Raw genomic sequence first — 18,968 nt, 5'->3', positions numbered from 1 at the left:
AAGAAGAAAATCAATCCAGGTATTTTATGTTTGATTAATGAGAACCATTCATATCTTCTTCTGCTTTCATTTTTTTTTTTTCATGGTGGTCACATCTTAGAAGTAATAAATATTGTATATATATAATTTGTTGTTGGATTAGGATTGCCTCAGTGTATCAAATGTGTTCCAAATACTCACCTAGAAGTAGATAAATTAGGTCACGATAGGAGAGAGAATGCAATGGACATGTAAAAATCAAAATCAACCAATCATTGAAATTTAATGAATCTAACCTATTTACTTATTAGTTAATTTACATCAGGATGATCTCATATGAAAGAAAGTGAGAGGAAAATCAATTTTTTGATATCTTCCATCCCAGATTTCATACAAAATTGGATGTTTTTCCCATTACAAGAAAAATATTTATCAATTTAACACTATACAAAAATATGAATTTTTTATGATTTCTGTTTATCTGTCGTCCGGAATACTTTAATTAATAGGTGTAGTTAATAAAACTACATTATTTTGAATATATTTTTTGTCCTCTAATGTTACTAACCTTTGCAATTAAAATAAAGTTTACATGACGGTCGGATTCGACGATTTTCATTATTTTATCCATAATTACATACTTTGTCTGTGAGCCGTTTTGAAAGTTTATGAAGAGATTGATGATAATTTCTTATACACTTTGGGATGACAATTTTTGCCGCTTGGCGAAGCTCTTCAAGTTGTCCTGGTCAATGTTTGTTTTCAAAGCTCGGTCATCCATGTTTTATAGGGGTTCTAACATTAATAAAATGAATGTTTGAATACCTACAATTTCTTTTATGCTGCAGCCAAAATAATTCCAGCTTTAAAAAGGCCAACAGCACGTTCTTGAGTAACTTGCCTAGAATTCATGAAATTAAGTTATGCAAAAACCATAAGGAAGTTTATTCAAAAACAAATACACTTTTCACATGACGTCAGCATTTTTGATGTTGGCCAAATTGTAGTCCTAAAGAGCCAAGTTTCATAACAATGAAAACACTTTTTTCATTAATATCAAGGAAAATAGTCGACTATTGAATGTCAAATGTAGCCAACAAATAAAAGGGCTTAAAACTTTATCTTCTAACAAAAATATGTCCTCTAATCCCTAGTTTTATTATATATCTGACCTTAAAATGTATTAAAAATATGTTATTACACAGTTATACAATCTTATTTCTACAATGTTGATAAAAATTAACTATTATGATAGAAAAAATTAATATTTTCCCACATTTATCTTACTTTTCTTGTTCAAAATTGATCAAAATAATAACACTAATTTTATAAACTTAGACATTTCATATGTATTTGCTATGCATATTACTTAAAATTAATTGAAATTGTGTTTATCACTGTCATCAAGTAGTATTCACTGCAGATGTTATGTGTATCTTTATTACTAAAGCCATTTGATGGATTTATTTAATCAAGGTTGATAGGGAATTTGTCCATTTTATATTGTAAAAGTATCAGCTTTAAGACTCTAACATGACATCTACTTCAATTATAATGCAATTTATTACGTAAGTCAAAATGGTCTATGCATAATCATTCGGGTCCCCACGTCTAAAATGCAACACTTTTTTAAATTGAGTGCTTTTGTCTTATTTAATATTTCTATATTTAGCCCTGATAATTAATTGAAAAAAAAATATCTACAGAAAATGTAAACAAAAAATAAGCAAAGTTAACCGAGAAATAAGAGACTGCAATTCTGGAGCTATCTGCGCGTTTAAAATCTCCAACAGAGATCTTTAAAGTGGTATGTTTGTCTATAATCGCTCTAATGTGTACCGTGTGGCCGCAAGAGGCATACCAAAAGCTTCTACCAGATCAAATCAAGGCCAAAGAAACCAAAATAATTGGTTGAGGTAGTACAAGGCACCATTGAAGGAAGAAGAGACAAATTAACCGTTAATGTCCTTACTCATAAATTTGACAACATCCAGACTACAATACCCCGCTTGGTGAAGCAGGAATTGAACCTTAATGCCTACAAGAGAAATCGTTGTCAGGATTTGAAGCCGTTGGATTGAGAAAGGCATGTGAACCGGCCCAAAATATTTCTCAAAAATCTGAAGAAAAAGCCTCTTGGCTTCCCCAAAGGCCCAACTGTTCCCACCTGGACTTTTATATTTCTGGGCAACTCATGGGAATCTGATACATGGCAAAAGACCGACTTAAGGCTGCCATCATCACTGCTTGAGCCAACCTAGAGCAAATCTTTGTAAAGAACTGCTGTCAAAAGTTCTGCCCCAACTGTTTATCAAGGTAAAAGGCAGCTATATTGATTGAGAATGTTAATGAGGTGTCCTTTGATTGTTTTTATGAATTAAATTTTCTAAATTTGATGATATCTTTAGAAATTTTTGTAATTTTCAAAAAGTGTTTCATTTTAGACGGAGGCGCCTGTATTAACTTGATTAATCTCAACTTCCCTTCAATAAAGTAATACTTCCCATGTCAAGTTTAGTGCGTGGAACAATGCTCCGTAACAGAGCTAGCCTATCATTTTGGAAACGACACAATTATTGAATCACCCTTTATGTATAGCACATACAGAATGTTTGAAGATAATACTAATATAGTTCAACCATAACATACATTTGTAATAAAACTGCTCTTTATATAAATAAAAAAATCCGGATTGAACTCATGACCTTTATTTTGCAATATACTATGTATATTACACGTATTATATTTAATGAAAAAGGGATAAATTTGTCGTTGATGTTGTTTTGCGAAAAATAATTTCATTTATCGTTTGAATGGAGCTGTAGTTACATATATTTTTTCGTTTTTCACAAAAAAAAAAAAAAAAAAAATCTGTCAAAAAAGAGGAGGTGGTTAAAATATATTAAACATGCATTACATGTTGATGATTCAAAGGAATTAGTAACGGACTTTAAGGGCCTCTTCTCATACATATGTAGATTGTAGATGAATACTCAATGGAGTCTGACTTTTAATGAATAAATTTATACAAAACCACACACACACACATCAACATCTCTTCAAGGTGAAAATGATGTGTTATGATATCTTGGAATGTCTTATATTTATATATAATATTCTATGTCATTTTTGACTTGGAAGAAAAAAAAATTATAAATTTTTCTTCTTTTCTTTGAAATCAAATTCAAATAAAAGAACTAAAAAAGAATATTAAGAGTTTGCGTTGTTTTTTTCTCAGCTAAAAGATAACCCTAGCAAATTGTTTTATTTGCCCTTCTCCCTCCTCAACCTGTCAACCTTTTGCACAACACGATATGTGTAATGCGTAGGCAGGAGAGAAATGATGTTCATAGTATATATATATCTACTTCAAATCGAATCATTTAAAAAAAGAGTGGTTCTTTGCAAGTCCTTTGCTTTCATTTAATAAAACTCTCTCTTGGTCTATTATCATGAATATGTATACATATACATATAATATGTCGATATTAATAATTCATAAGCCTTTCAATCTTTTCAAAATGGAAATTCATAATTCGTGACTAGGTTATAATACTGAATAAATAAAAAATGCTCTTACGTGTATATGTAACAAAAATGTCTTTTTTCTCTCCTTATAATAAGAAAAAATAAAATTTGCTTTTTGCAAATTTATTTATTAATATATATCAACTCATTATAGGTACAGAGTTTGCAAAATTACTAGCTAATCCGACGGGCTACATAAAAATTAACTTGATATCTTGAATTTCCTGCATGAAACACTCTGAAGGATATATGTACATCTCCTTAAATGGGGAATGAATCAGTGTCGTGAGAGAGAAATTCATTTCTGGAAGTGAAGCACAAGGGGCATATTGTTAGAGTTGTGAATCTTAAGTATTTTTGCTATGTAAAAAAAAGAAAAGCAAAATTAACAAGGTATCCCTGACATTAAAAAAACAAACACGTTTTATTAAACACATCTGGCTTTTTATCCACTCTCAACCTCGACCAACTAAAAGTAAAGGAAAAATTTGAATGACGTGGTTGCTACACTTTAGTATTTTTATTGTTACTAACTGTTAATTATTATTTAGAGAATATTTATTAATTATTATATACATTGAATATATAATTGAATCAAAATAAGTATCAATGACAGAGTATTCTGAAACAAATCATCAGAGTTACTCTTCGTCAGTCATGTACTCAAACACTCGTGGTACACTTTATACTAGGATATTTTTTTCTTTATCTTCAATAATTCATTTTCTTGTTATTTTCTATATTAAAAGTTCAAAAATGACAATTAGGTCAAATGTGTTATCATTGCATTAAAACATTTCGGCTACCCAAACCTGAAGAGTTCTTGCTTGAAGGCTTACGAAGGGGTTTGAAATTTCACTGGGTTAATAAAATTATATTTCATACGTAAATGTAATCCTTAATTTCATTAGATTGTACAGTTTAATTTAACATTAATTTGATTTATTTCTTTTTTAAAAGTAAAATAAGAGTCGAATTACAGCACAACGTTCAGTCATACAAAATATTGCACGAAATGTGTCTTGTATTTTATACAATAAAATATACAGCATTTGGGAAATGTAACAATTTTTTTCTTTTTTTGAAAGAATGTAATGCGAGTCTAATCCTTATACATACACAAATAGGTATGTAGTTGTAAGTTGACATTTACTCATATCGATATAGGGAAAATTCATGTTTACATCTGATCCACATATTATCGACATGGGTAACCTTTTATTTTATGACCTTTGAAAAAAAAATGACAAAGATGTTTTCTATATTGGACCGTTTTAATCTGTTGCCTCTTTTGAATATTTTGTCGTATTTTTTTCTCTCTAGATCTTACGTCATCTTTTTTTATTATCTATTTTAATCCAAACTGATGAAGAACTGTCTCAAATACCAACCCATGAAGGATTGACACCTTCTGTCTGTCATTTTGAGGTGTCGGCTTCAATTACAAGATGTGTTTCTTTTTATGAACAATAGAGGGTTTACTCACAATTAGTAGACACACTCTACCTATGTATATTTAGCCCGTCAACACAAAAACAAGCAAGAAGGATTTGAAAAAAAATAGAGTTTGGATTGTATTTGTATTTTTCAACAAAATATCCTCAATTTCTATTAACAAACAATTCATATTAACCCCTTTGGTGTGACGCAAATTGCATTTTAAGTAGACAAAATTGATTGTTACTATGAAAGAATGAGAAATTGATAAATTTTGTTTAAATGGCCATATGGGGCACAATAACAGTTTCTTGAATCAAATAAATGGTCTTAACTCATCTCACAAATTTGAAAGTTAGCGCATATTTGATCAAATATATTTTTGAAATATTGGACTCTATATACACATATGCACGTAAAGTTATTTGGAAGCACTTTTTTGAGATACATCTTTTCAGTAGAGCTCTTCTTGGTGCAGATCATTTCAGATTGCTAATTTTAGGGGTAACATAATTTTGGCGTAATATAAATATTTTTGAATTGTAAATCCCGGTAATTCCAGTCGGATCTAAATTCTATCATTCATCAACAAACTATATTTTAGTAAACATCCTATCCAATTTTAATAAAATCGATCGGATCATATTGACATTAATCTATGACTGGAACAGAATAAAAATATTTTGATTAAATTTTTGAAGTTATGTACCGTGAAATGAATGAAGCTTTAGTTTAGTTTGTCGAAATTGTATAAATGTATTCATTCATCTATAAAACTTAACAGAAATAAGGTAAATTTTGTTAGCACTGAAAAAGACGGACAGAAAAGAAGCTGTGCTAAAAAAAATCGCCAAAAATAGACCTGGTAAAAAGAATCAATAATGTAAAGGGAGTTTTTTTCCAATATTCTACGTAATCATTATTTAATTAATCTAATTATTATTATGAATCACTACAACCTTATATAATCAATATACACAATAAGAGAAAATCAAAACTTTTTCTAACAAAGAAGTAAAAGAAGAGGGGAGGACTCAAGCTTGGTTAGTCTAGGGTTCAGTTGTTCATGAAGCCCTAGTGTTGGGCTCTCAGATCAGGTTGCTTAACAAAATTTCCCCGTCCCGTCTTTCCAGACCTTCTAACAAAGTTGTCTGAAGGCATTTCTCATATCGTAGTGTCGGTCACTCAAGTCAGGTTTCTGGAAGACATTTCCCGAATTAATGCCAGATTTTCTTGTCAGTTGGCTTGATAACACTTCCTGAGCCGTTTGTCAGACCCTTAAGCCAAATTACTTGACAACATTTCCCGAGCCGTAGTATCAGACCTTCAAACAAAGTTGCCTTACAACATTTATCGAGCTGCAATGTTGAAGCTTCAAACCAGATTTCCTGACGGCATTGCTTTACGCAATTCCCAAGCCATAGTACAAGGACCTTCAAACAAAGTTGCAATACAACATTTATCTATTTGTAGTGCGGGAAATTCAAGCCAAGTTGTTTGCCGACATTTCACGAGCCGTAAACCCGGACCCTCAAGCGGTGTTGCTTCACAAAAAAATTATGAGCCTTAGTTCCGGACACACAAGGTTGCATTCTCAATATAAGTGGAAATACTGCCGGCAGAGCCTAGTTGGTGGAGCTAGGCTTGTATGTAATAATACAATGAATAGGGACTATTTGTTTTCCTAGGTTTTTGTAAGAGATTGTTCTTATGTTGTCGCAGCACATATTTAAGAAACAACTAATTTCTGAAAAATGCACTTTTTTGGTTGAGTATGTTTTACAATTTATGACACTCGGGTCATTTAACGGTTTTCCTTTTTATTATTTTACCTTTTTGTTAATAAGAGTATGATTATAATTAAAAATACTTTTTTTAAAACTTATTAATTAGATTACTTTTTTGCATGTAGCTTTCCTGTAGAACATTAAGATTTTTTGTGTATTCTTAAAATAAATGAAGGCCCAAGACTTCAAAATCTACATCATCATTTCATTACTCAAAAATAATAATTATAAATATGTTTTTATCACCATAATTATATGCTTTTCTTGAAGCATAGATAAGTAAATGAAAAGGTATTTACTCTGTATGTACACCATAGAGTATACGAATATCTTAAGATCTTTATTTTTTTTCATCATCGTTAACACATTTGACAAAAAATAATAAGATATTAGGTAGGTACAATATATTTTTTGAGACTGATAAAAAGTTATATCTATCTATGTAAACATATTTTTGCTCCATGGCTTTTAAATCATCATTATCGTTCCATCTTTAGTATAATTATATTATTATTCGTTTACCTTGAGGATTTAATGAGGTATCTATGAGTCATACTAATCTATAAAAGTACATATGTACATGCTGTGTTCACTAGTCTTGGGTCTCCGTCTGACAATCCTAGACCGGTCTGAGATCCTAATGATTTTTAATAGACGGAAGTTCAGTTTAGGTCAGCGGAAAAATTTGGTCCGGATTGGTCTCATATAAAACTCGAGTTAAACCAACTTTATAGTGCGTTGTTACTATTTTTTGGTTCTCGCAACCTTATATAGCCATGACGTATTTGGTGAGACAAGGGAATCGACAACTGACAACAAAAGTCATAATGAAATAACGCCGTGATTTTGATGATTCTGTTGTGTTTCAAAATAATGAATATTTACCTATAATGACGTCACAAGAAGTTAAATGGGTCGTATAAATCATATTTGTACGACTCATTCATCAGGCCAGATGGATTCCTGTCCTTCATAGAAGTTCGTTCTCAAATGGTCTCCAAGAAAAATACGGTTCAGATCCGTGATAAATTGAATTAGAATTAATTATTGATAGGCAGTGAACAATTCTCAACAAGTATTGATTAATAATTCTATAGCGAGAAAAAATTGACTAACTACCAACTGATTTTGAGCTTTTTGTCGGTTTCTTTTTGGATGAAAGGTTTCGTGATAAATTAATGGTAACGACGTGAGATCAGTCCCAATGTATAAGTTGGGTCCCCATCGGTCTTATTTAAAATTTGGTCTTGACCGATTCTATAAAGGAGTTGTTCATGACTTCATTAGTGCTTCAAAATTGTGAACATTGACCTCAAATAACGTCATACAAAAGTTAAATATGTTCCATATATTCTTATTTCTACAACTGCTAAATCAGAATAGGGGAGAAAATCAGTCCATAGATTCAGACCAAAAAATTATACAACGATCTAAGAACAGTTAAATTTTTGTTTATTGTCTGATAATCGTGGTCTGAACCTCAATCTTTGTTCAAATCGTGGTCTGAGCCTCAATCTTTGTCCAAATGAAGATAAAATCCATTAAGATCAAACCTGAAAAAAAAAATCGGTCTGGGACTGAGTCTCAATAATATTAGAAATGCATAAGTCTCATACTAATGGTGTGGGACTTAAGAGACCGACTACTGATACAATAATCTAAGGATATTAGATTTTTTTAATTTATACTGTTTAAAGTTATAAGACTTGTATTTTTGTTATGCCGGGATTTCATGATATTTTACGTGTTATAAGGGAGATCATGACTATCTTAAGAACCAAAAATTACATCAAGAAAATGAAAAATGCAGAATTTTTTCGGTAAATGGATTGTCAATCCAAGACAATACGATTAATACATATTCCAAAACTTTCTTTTGAATATATCATGTTGATAGTGGATACAACGCTTTGTTTCTTTAAAAAAAGTTGCTTTAAACAAACAAACTACATACCTATGTATAAATACACGAGAAGAAAATGACATTTATGGATCTTAAAACATATTACTTTTTAGCACCAAAAAAATCGAAAAAGACCATTTAAAAAAAACAATATAATTTATGTACTTTGTATAGTGCCCATTGTTTTGCCTCTTTTATTTTATTAAATTCTAAGTTTTATATAACATTACAAAAACACAATAAGATATTATTCAGTTGAGTTCATGTTTCAATTCTAGCTTGATTTTGTTGTAATATAGCCATGTCATTTAACAATTATATTGATTTAAGCAATGAAATGAGTTAAAAAATATGAATTTTGCACATCAAAATAGGATACTTGGGAGGATTCTTGAGATCGTTAGTCCTTGAAACTGCTTCTTAACTTTCAGTCCTTGGAAATCTTGCACTCGTCAAGGTCATATTTTAAACAACTCTTATCCCTACTTTTCAGGAAAATGATATATTTTTTAGAAAACCATTACTGGATATATTATATACATTTTATGTGTGTAGGTACATTAAGATATGGTCACTGAGCATAGAGCAGATATGGCTTATATAATATATTATAGAATTATAATGAAACAACATTCATAACTTGGCATAAATTAATGACGTTTCTCTTACTTACTTAGTGCACTGAGTCAAAATATAGAAAGAAAAAAAATGAAAAGAGATCATCTTTCAACAGGAACAATTAATAATAAATAATATGAACGATCATGTTATGTATCTATCTCTCTATGTTAGAAAACTCTGAGAGTTATTTGAAAAAAAAAATATTTTACATACATTTATACCCCTCTTGTCGTACTGACAAGGAGTTTGTTGTTACAAGGAACTGCGTAGCACTTGTAAAAACAATTTTAAACAGCGGTTCATCATCAATAGTTCGTTTATTATTATAAGAAAATCAATGTATAGGGGAAGGGGGGTCGATGAATATGGTAATCCGCAGCTTCTTAAATTAGGTATCTTATGAAAATCATGTTCGAAATTACTTTTGAACGTCTCTATAAATAAGATTTACATAAAATATAATTTTTAGTATTTCATACGTACGTATGTACTACAATAACATTTAAATAACAATACCATTTTTTCAATGATATAGCTCAATAGAAAACGGGCTCAGGAGAAATTATTATCTTTGACTTCATGTTCGTAGATTGGATGTTTCTAGAGAAGAAAATATGCATAATGAACATGGACTTCAAAGTCCAATTCCTATGTCCAATGGAATAAATGTAATACTGTAATATTTAGGAATACGTATTCAGTGCAACACTATCTGACCAATGAAAGTAACATTAAAAAAATATAAAGGACCGTCTAATTTTTTACTACAAATTCTAGTCTAAATGATTATTATGAACATTTTTAAAGTTTAAATAAAAAACTCATTATTTACCAAGGATATTGTTGAATGTCTTTATTTCCAAAGAATTACCAACAAAAAAAAATCTATATATATACAAACTATGCACTAAGCACTGTAAGTGTATAAAGTTTTTAAAGAATGAAGGATCTATGATTCAAGTCCGTAAAAAGTTTCATAGTATTAAATAACGAATGGTTCAATGGATTCAAAAATGAGCTTACTATCCTGTAATTTCAAACATTTTACCTTTATGTTTAAAAAAAAAGGTTGGGTGAGGCAATAAAAATCACATCATGACTATATTAAGTATTTAATTTTTAACAAATACAAACAGATTTTTCAAGTAGCAATGAAAAAATGACGTATATAAATGTGATAAGGGTAATGCAATAATTGAATTTCCATTAGATTTTTGATATTTTGATGATTGAATTCTGGATTAGCCTAATGAAAAAGAATATTTGATAAGTATATATAATACTACAAATTGTAAAATTCAATTGTTGGAAGTAAAGAAAATATGTAATCATTTTGATGTATCATAAAATCGCACCTTTTAAGCAAACACAACTTTGAGAATATTACAAACTGTCTAATTATGTTCGTCTAGCCCCCTCATCAAATAAAAAGAATCAAGCAAAAGAGTCAACCTAATGATCCTCGTCTAATGAATATGATACTTTTAAGGACAAAGGAACATCGTATATACAAGGTGTTACAGCGAAATATGGAGTTTCAGATTTTCCAGCATATATGATGAATAAATTCACTATTCATTATTTTTTTTTGTGAGTTATACATATAAATGTTTCACCTAGTAGCCAAAACACCGCCATGGAATCAACAACAGAAGATTTCCATCACATTCTATATTCAAAGACACAACATAGGTTCACTATTGTGATGATTTTGGTTAAATACGATCCGGTTAATATCAATGTAGGTCTCAAGGATCACAGATAAATTATGATGGCAACAGGATTAATTTATCTGGATCTACCTTGAGTCAAAGGTCAATAGAGGTCCTAGTTTCTAGATCTTGCATGCAGTTAAATATATTCTCAACAATTGTATCAAGTACTCAGTTTTTGTTTTTTGAATAAAGCTTAAAAATGACGATGTCATGATAATTTAAAGTATATAGATGATAAGTGCAGGATTTTGTTGTTACACTCAGTACACTACACTCAAATCTACTGTTGTGTTAGAGCCACATTTTACCCAGGAGTTGCAATTAGAGTTGAGCTTTAGCCTGAAAATTCTATTATTATTATTATTTTTTTTTTTTTGTAGAAACGAACTAGATTGGTCCAAATTGGATTTGCACTGATCTTATTGTAAAACTCAATTAAGATTGGTCCCATAAAAAGATCCGTATCATTTAAATATTCAGCCTAGGTCAAAGATGCAGACACTATAATCTTAAAAACCTATTTTTTTAAGATGATCAATTTACATTTTATGAAATTATGTTTATTTATGTTAAATGTTTTTTTTTTTTTTTTTTTTTGGTGAGAGGTTTTGAGATGAAATAAAGGTAACAATGTGTGGATCTAATAATATTTGTCGATAAAATAATTAGATACCCAACCAATAAAAAGTTTGGTAGAATTGGATAACTACAAACTGATTTCGAGCCTTTTTTCCATTTCTTATTGAAGGAGAGTTTGTGAGATAGAATAAAAGTAACAACGTATGGCCCGAAATGAAAAAAAAGCTTGATTTCGGAACTAGTCTTAACACTACTTTTTATAAGTATGTAAATTAAGACAACTGGCTTCTAAATATGAATTTCACTTGCATACATAATGATTTGTTAATATTCCATTTCTGCATATAATTAGTGAATTTTCATGGTATTTTAAAAGAAAATGATGTAGGCATTTATGTACCTTGGGGAATACAAATAAACTTACAGAGAGGGGAAAAAATAGGGCTTCTATACATGTATATAACGTAAGTAAACAGGATGTACATATATATATTATCTAAAGAAGCTGAATGTTGTTCTTGATGAATAATACATCCGAAAATGAAGTTAATTCATCTCTGATTAGTAAAGAAGGTATCCATATTAAGAAAAGGCTAAGATAGCAATTAGAAAAGGAAAATTGGTTGTTGCGTGTGCTCTTTCTTCTTTTTTGTTCATTGTTTAATAATTTGTATGTGCTAAAATCTCCACCTAAAAAAGGATTATCGCCTATCTTATGTAGTATAAAATAAATATATATGAATTTGAATATAATTAGAATTTTTTCCCTGCACTAATGATTTGAAATGTAGAATGCTCTCTTCTTTAAGCAATAATTAATCTCTCTCTACCTCTCCACCCCTTCCCACCCATATAAAGGGCAACAGATATTGACATTAATTCATTAAACCATGTCTCACTCCCGCCTTCTCCTCGCGCTTTTACACAAATACTTTATCAAGTCATTACGTAGAGCAGTGACCAGAGGAAAAAGGTGATGGAAAGTATTTTAATAACAAAATCCTATACCAAAATATTTAGCCTAAATGAAGCTACCCTTCCTCCCTCTTAAAAAAAAGTTCTGGTACTCCGTGTTCATGAAAAGTTTGAAAATCACTGAGGTAGTTTATAAAAGGTGTTAAAAAAATAATCATGTACCCAAATATTTAGTAAAAGACACGTTGCAATTTGCAGCAGTTGCTACCTTTATTTTTAGTAGTGCCCTTCTTTTATAACTACTTACGCTTTGATTTTTTGCCCAAAGATGCAAGTGAAAAGAAAAAAATCTCCTTTTGTCTCGCTCCATATAAATAATGTACTCCTTGCCTATTTATACATTTATTTATAACTTTTTTCGTGTATATCCGTTACTTCCCAAAAATCACACCTATTATTTTTAATTAGTTATATAATTTATTTTATTGTATAACAGAATAATTTAAAAAAATGAGAAAAATAGCCCCTATGACATCACAAGGGATCAATTTTACCTACTTGAAGGACTGACCTGTGTGACTTGATTAGATAGGACCAGACTAGACTTGATTACGGTCCTCGGTCCTAAATAAAGACCAACACAATACTAGATACAAAAGGCTAAAAATATAGTTCGAACCAAAAATATACAAACATAAAAAGGCGGTGAATTTGGCACAAGGCAAAATCGTATATGGCATAATGACCAATACGGTGAACAACACTAGTAGAGTGTATACGAGAAGTGTTTTCAGGAATTCAATATCATGCTATAATAACTTTGGAGGGTCAAAAATATCATCAATACCTACCACCAAATATTTATTAATGATATGCATAGAACCTGTTCCTTATTTAGAAAATCTTTATATGCTTGGTTAGAGAGATCTTATTTCTAGATATCTACTATGATGAGGGAAAAACAAAACAATAACATTTAAGCCAAGGCCATCATTAGATATAATATTATGTATGTGCGTAGACAGAGACCCTTATTGGAAACTCACTTCATGACTGGTAGTATAAAAATACAAATTAAAAAAAATATTGAGTATATCGGTCACAAATTTTGGAAGTCTTATCCGGTTCTGTCGTATACATATCATTTTTGACCCATCACCAATCAATCTCTACCATCAGATCTATTACACATTAGAATAATGAATACTTCATCTAAACCTTAATTAAGAATAATCGTAAACTATATTTCTATGTATTAAAGTTTTCCTAAACTAAATTATTCAATTGAGTAACTACGTTACTTCAATATAATCTTTTTTTGTTTGACAACATGAAAAAAATCTACAACAAAAATCAAGAAATGGAGAAAATCTTAATTATTTATTAAACATATTCGTTTGAAAAGTCCGGGCAAATTTAGGGTTATAAATGACGTCATTATGAGTCTTTAATAGTGATTGGGAATATAATCTGTGGATGTCACTACTCGCATGGGGGATAAAAGTAAATCCTACCATTGCTTTTTTCCTGCCATCGACATTCGTTTAACCCAACTCCTACTCTTTCTCATCAACCAACAATTAAAATCAATTCTTCTCTTTCTTCAGGGGCGTCTACAGGAGGAGGGATAGAGGGGGGGGGAAATTTAATATTTAATATAGTTTTCTAAAAATTGAAGTTTCTGAGAATAGTTATAGATTTTTGTAAATTTTTTTTCCAAAAAAAATTAATATTTTATATTTAATTTTTCAATTTTTTTCCCCCAAAATTTTTACTGTCTGTTAATAGCTATGAATATTTGGAACTTTTAGTCAAAAATTAAAATGTTTGCGAATAGCTATGGATTTCTAAAAAAAAAAGAGTGAAATAACCAAGCCCCCAAAAAAAAAAAACCTACGGACCCCCCTGTTCTTTTATTTCCTCATAATTTAAATCTATATAAAGCAATAAAGGCGTTCATTGGACCTTTCCCTGTTCAGTGTTACAGAAGAACGAATAACTAGTTTAGAAATATAAACAGTATGACGTTAAAAAAAAGATCTTTTCAAAATGGGACGGAAATGTTCGGGGATGAGTTTTTCAGGGAATTAATTTATCAGGAATATACTTATAGCACTTGCGGGACTAGTAACAGTAACAGATTTTAAGATCCATATTAAGGACCGATACAAACCTAAAAGTAAAGTTATTTTTGTGTTCTCTAACAATCCTTACATTATTAATACGTATGCCACATTTAGGACAGTCTCTTTAAGTTTTTTAGAAACAAAAATATGTTACTTTTTAGTATCTTATCCCTTTGTGACCTTCTGTGTATACAACATAGATAAATAAATTCAATTCGAACTATTAATTAGACAAGGAATGCGTCCATTAAATATATATATGTACAAATAATATTAAAAACGAAATTGTCAAACAAACGAATAAAATATATAATATTCAACATTTATATACATATAAATTATCCCAACAACGTCGAATACTCAAGTCGAAGCAGTGAGGGCAAAATATACAAAAAGATTTTTGTATGTTTTTTATTTGCAAAGATTAGTTTTATATTAATTGAAAACAAATTTTGATTATTGCAAAAAGATGTTGCCAAATTCCTTATTGTATATATATAAATATATGCAACTCGTATTTTTGAGGAAGCAAAAATATAATCTGTTAAATGAAAAGATTCTAAAGTCATGAACAAAAATGTATGGTATAAGTAAATATACAATCATAAGAATTGAATAAATTCGTGATTTTTCATAATTTATGTGGCGTATAAAGGTACAGACTAGTGATGGTTAGTCCTAGACCGAACCGTTATGATTTTACTAACCCTAACTAATTATGTCCTTTAAAGAAGGTCAGTATGAACCGGTCTAAAAAAAATTGGTTCTGATCAGTAATAGGTTGAATTAGAAATAGCTAAATAAAAATGTGAGGTAAAACTATTGAGTTTCGTCTAGTTCAAGTGAGGCAATGATGTTCATACTTTACTTTGAGTTTCGAAAATCCCGTTTGAACTTGATATAAAAAAATAACAAAATAAGAGAAGTTCGGTTGCTTATTAATGGGATGTTAAATATATATATTTCATTTAATAGCATTGGCTCACGTTTAGTTATAAACAAAGGAAGAGATTTTCAAAAGTTGATGCATCCGTTTTAATAATTATTGAATTTTCTATACTTGAATACTATTATAATCGAGGTTACCATGAAGGGTATTGAGCATATCTACCACATCGTAATTAATCCTGTTTTTCTTCTTAAAAGCTATTTTCCAGCTTATGAGAAGATCCTCTTACTAGAAACTGAAGTTGAGTTATAGATAGATAAATAATGGTTAAATTAAACACTTTAGTAAATGGTCATTTTCGTTCAGTGTTCCACTACTTTCGTGTGTCATTTCATAGATTAACACAAGTGGGAACTTTAATATTAGCTTATAGAAGCTCACCTTTTTATAGGTTTAGTAGCGTGTAGTGTGAGTAGAATGAAATAAAACCAAACTATAACTTTGGGTAAGTAAATTGTAGATATAGGTTTAGACGATTACGAATGGGTTTAAGTAAGAGAGGGTTTGTAAATAGTGGAGGGCATATGACTCTTAGTGTGGGCTTACTTCCCTCAATCATAAAGAAATAATATAGGTAGTAAAGTATTTGGAGGACTTTAAATTAAAATTAAGAGATTTGTAGGGGTTAAGTAGTTTCATAGGCTGTGAGGGAGACGGGTGAAAGTCATTTAAAGTCTTGCATCAGACATTTCACTGGTAATGGAAAGAAGAGAGCTCTCTAAATATTTAGTTAGTATAAATATTACGCTTACTTTCTAATTAAGAGATTTAGTTTTTAAATTAAATATTAATCACAGTAAATATTTATACTTCATTTACAATGAAAAGGTGCCTAAGGTTGATAAATTATAAGTTCTTGGCTTGCGCAGTTAAAATAGTCCGTTATAAACTGTGTTGCGGGCCTTATAATTATTTGTAGCTTGTATACTGTATAGTCGCTATAATTTGTAGGTTATGGCCCTATTTTTATCATTTGTTATGAATAATTAAATGAAAAATATTTGGAAATTTGGCACAATTATTCCACTATTTTGAATTTCCAGGAACAATTAGATATTCCTTGATATCGAAAATAATAACTAGATACTTAATTACTCGAGAGTCATATATATAGATATTTCAAATTTTCGTGATTTGAATTCAAACTATGTGAAGTTTTTCAATAGATATTTGGGATGTGTTCGAGCAATTTACAAAAAAAAAAGTGTTTAGTTTAGTCAAATATTTTCAAGTTCGAGTAAAAAAATTAGCTATTTTCGAGCTATGCACAATTCCAAACAACTATTAAATAATAATTCCATAATGAGGAAGAATTGGCTATCTACCAATGACTGGACTTCTTCCTGTTTCTTTTGGGAGTAGGGTTTGCGTGATATATTAAAGTAACGACGTGAAATCAGTCCTGAAGTAAAATTTTGGTCTGGATTGGTCTCATTTAAAATTTGATATGTACAGATTTTATAGATTAAATTTCGTAACTTCAGTTGTTTTTCGAAATTTTAGGCATGTCTTCCGGTCAGAAACTACTAGTTAGCGTTATTATTTAATAGGTTGAAAATCACATGCCACTGAAGGCAATTTTTATTTTTGCCTAACACCTATACGTGAAATTTGAGTATGCTGAGAAATTTAGCTGGCTACAAATAAAAAAACTTGTACCCTGAGCCATCTCATTAGAACATCCAATAGTCTAGTAGATGATTGTCAATGATATAAAAAAATAACAATAAGAATTTTATTTTTTGTAAAAAAAGGAACTTTAGGGTAAAAAATTGAAGGTTGAGAACGGGGTAATCCGTTTTCTGTTAATTATTTTTGTTGAAATTGATTCGGAACTCGACTGCATTACAATAGTTAATAAGATTTTACACATCCTTTTTCGTTCGATTAGAGAAATGAATAGTATTTAATTTTCATCTAAAATATGGAAAAAAGATTGTGCATTGATGTAATAACATATTTTAATACATTTTAGGCTCAGATATATAATAACACTAAAGATTAGAAGGATGAATTTATGATTGACAGTATTGTTGAAGTGCTCTAAAAAAAAAGAATGACTTCTGTCCCATCAGCTGGGTCCTACTAAAATTTGTGAGTCGTAGGACCGGTTCTTATCGGTCTTTTATGATAAATTCAACCGCTGAAATGCCGTATTTACGGTATCATTTCATCTGTTTAAGATAACCTCTTTCAAAGAGACAATATACGTAAGATACCTCAAGTTTAAATTTAGAAGTGAGCGTATTATTATACGCTCCAGCTATCATTATTATTTTCTGAAGATAGTTAAAAGGAAAAATAAGATCAGACGCATAAAAAAAATAACTGGAGGGGGGGACTGATTAGGAAATCCTTCCTTGGACCAATTCAGCACAAATAGACGGTATGATTCAAAAGACAGTTACCACATCTATCGTTTTTGTTGACGTATTTGTGTATAGATACCTATTTATATTAATGTATATGCTATCAGGAGAATACTTGATCTACAGGAAACTTCCTTTAATCAAGTAACAAGATTTCATATTTATACACATACGATAGATTTGGTAACTTGCCTTAAGTCGCTTTATTCGTTGGTACCATTTTGGTACTAATTTCATTAATATGATTTTATTAATATAATCCTTGTTTTTTTATGCCCCTAAAACGACCATAGTCAACAATGCTGAGATTACATGAAAACGACCTATACATAAGTGTAAGTAGAACTCTCCATTATTTTGTTTACTACACGATTCCTTTGGAAGATCAAATTAATTTTGTACATACAACGGTCCACAGTAGTAGAACCTTAGTTTAAAAAAAGTTTCATCTCTACGTACGCATGAAATACATGAGTTTGTAATATTGAAGGAATTTCAAGTTCAAATGCCATAAATATGGGGGGGGGGAGTAGGGGGAATGTGAAAAAAAGGTATGTCTGCATATACACATAGAAGTTGAGATTGGAAATTATGTCACGTAATCCCGTCGTTCATAGTAAATATAGCAGCTACACATTAATTATTATCGTTCATTTGTTGGCCCCTTAATGGCTTGTTTTCTTTAATGAGGATGCTTGAACTGTGGGGAGGTAAGTGGATGTATGAAGAGTCAATCTTTTTAATGACTTAACATAGCGCAGTGGTGGCAAGTCACAACAGTTACGTTATCCCACTTGATTTTGTTAATTATATATGTAGTACCTACGAGTTAATAGGAGCCTTGCATTAGCAACGCGTAGCAATTAATACATTACAGTAATAAAATTCCTTTTCTGAGCAAAAAAAAAAATTGATAAAAAATTACCGAAAGTATCAAAATTGAGCAAATTGTATTTAAAGAGATATATACTTTTATAAGGATGATTTTAAATAGTTAGTGTTATATTATATTTATCATAATTTATTGATATATTTGGGCTATCAAGATTTCACTATTGGA

Source organism: Lepeophtheirus salmonis, chromosome 9, assembly GCF_016086655.4.
Source record: "Lepeophtheirus salmonis chromosome 9, UVic_Lsal_1.4, whole genome shotgun sequence".
Classification (NCBI taxonomy): Eukaryota; Metazoa; Arthropoda; class Copepoda; order Siphonostomatoida; family Caligidae; genus Lepeophtheirus; species Lepeophtheirus salmonis.
This window is presented reverse-complemented; position numbering follows the sequence as displayed.